Source organism: Microcebus murinus, chromosome 7, assembly GCF_040939455.1.
Source record: "Microcebus murinus isolate Inina chromosome 7, M.murinus_Inina_mat1.0, whole genome shotgun sequence".
Classification (NCBI taxonomy): Eukaryota; Metazoa; Chordata; class Mammalia; order Primates; family Cheirogaleidae; genus Microcebus; species Microcebus murinus.
In genome coordinates this window covers 29,871,431-29,873,369 of record NC_134110.1, presented here as the reverse complement: position 1 = coordinate 29,873,369, position 1,939 = coordinate 29,871,431, and the positions used below count along the sequence as shown (strand labels likewise).

The window sequence follows — 1,939 nt, the reverse complement described above, 5'->3', positions numbered from 1 at the left end:
ACCTAGTTCTGTTAATCTCATCCCTGTAATTGTCACCCTACCACACACTAAGACTTCCTCTCTAAAAGTCATCTTAGATATAGGATCCAGCTCTGTTGCCTATGCTGCAGTACAGTAGCACAATCATAGCTCACTGCAGGCTCAAACTCCTGGGTTCAGGTGATCCTCCTGCCTCAGCCTCATGAGTAGCTAGGATTACAGATGCATACCACCATGCCTGGCTACTTTCACTATTTTTTTTATTTTAGCATATTATGGGGGTACAGATTTTAAGGTTTCAATAAATGCCCATTTCCCCCCTCCCCCCACAAGTCTGAGTCTCCAGCATGACCATCACCCAGATGGTGCACGTCTCATTATGTATATACCCATCCCCCTCCCCCCACCCACCTGCCCAATACCCTATTTTTTTTTTTTTTTACTGCAGTACCTATGTAACCACTTAGGTGCTACTCAGTTAATACCAATTTGCTGGTGAGTATATGTGGCGCTTGTTTTTCCATTCTTGGGAAACTTCACTTAATAGTATGGGTTCCAGCTCTAACCAGGAAAATATAAGAGGTGCTATGTCACCATTGTTTCTTAGAGCTGAATAGTACTCCATGGTATACATATACCACATTTTATTAATCCATTCTTGGATTGATGGGCACTTGGGCTGTGTTTCCACAGCCTTACAATTATGAATTGTGCTGCTATAAACATTTGAGTGCAGGTGTCTTTTTTGTAGAGTGTCATTGGATCTTTTGAGTAGATGCCCAGCAATGGGATTGCTGGATCAAATGGCAGAATCACTTGTATCGCTTTAAGATATCTCCATATTGCTTTCCACAGAGGTTGAACTAGTTTGCAGTCCCACCAGCAGTGTAGGAGTGTTCCTCTCTCTGCAACCACGCCAGCATTTACTGTTTGGAGATTTTTTGACAAAGGCCAAAATACAGTGGAGAGTCTCAAGAACAGGGTAGATCGAACAGAAGAAAGAATCTGAGCTTGAAGATAACACCCTCCAATTAAATCAGTCACAGAAATAGAGTAGAGAAACAAGAGAAAAGAGCAAAGCCTACAAGAGCTGTGGGATTATGTGAAGAAACCTAATGTGAGGGTCATAGGGTTACTTTCACTATTTTAGAGATGGGTTCTTGCTATGTTGCATAGGCTGAACTTGAACTCCTGGCCTCAACCAATCTTGTCACCTTGGCCTTCCAAAGTACTGGGATTACAGGTGTGAGCCACCATGCCCTGGCCCCTCTCTAAGACTTACGGATCTTTTTACATCATACGTGTCTTAACTACTTGAACATATGGACAGTGATAATCTAACACACATAACCATTGGTCATTTCAAAAACTTATGAGGCTGTGAAACCAAGAACTCTTAACACTATGACCAAAGATTGGAGTTCTCCATAGGTTGCCATAGTCACTCGAGTGCTAGTTTTCCTGAGGAACCATAAGACTTAAGATGCTGACGACATGACTTGTAACTGGGAAAATATCTCATGTTTGAAAAACTTTCACACATAGTATACCAGTATAACTAATCACATTAAGTGTTCTCTGCATCTGTTCACATTCTACTTTCTTCCTTTACCTTGGACTAGTTCTCGGTACATTCTTCTGGTTTGAATGTTGGGCTGGCGTCTTCCTCATACTGATTTGAAATCCAGATTCAAACAGTCCAAAGAGGCAAAGAGGCTTTTTTTTTTTTTCTCACCTCAACAGCCTCATGTTGGAATTGCATCCTTATGGGTAAATGTCTCCGAGTGCCATGGAGTCTGAGCAGATGACGTATGTTTAGGGATCTTGGTTCTTGGCTTATGTTTCTGACTTGCAGTGATTTCCTTATGTCAATCACAGATGCTACCTCTTGAGTATATGTCTCCAAGGTGTACAGTACCAGCTTCCTGGGTCCAGCCAGTGAAAAACTGGCAGAAGAATG

The 1,939-nt window shown here is 42.0% G+C and overlaps 1 non-coding gene across 1 annotated transcript; it reads left to right on the top strand.

Moving 5' to 3' along the window:
- Nucleotides 1-1,333: 1,333 nt before the first annotated feature.
- LOC142872219 (small nucleolar RNA SNORA25) lies at nt 1,334-1,456 on the top strand. Its single transcript, XR_012920435.1, has one exon. It is a non-coding gene; the product is annotated as a small nucleolar RNA SNORA25 (small nucleolar RNA).
- The last annotated feature ends 483 nt before the right edge of the window (nt 1,457-1,939 follow it).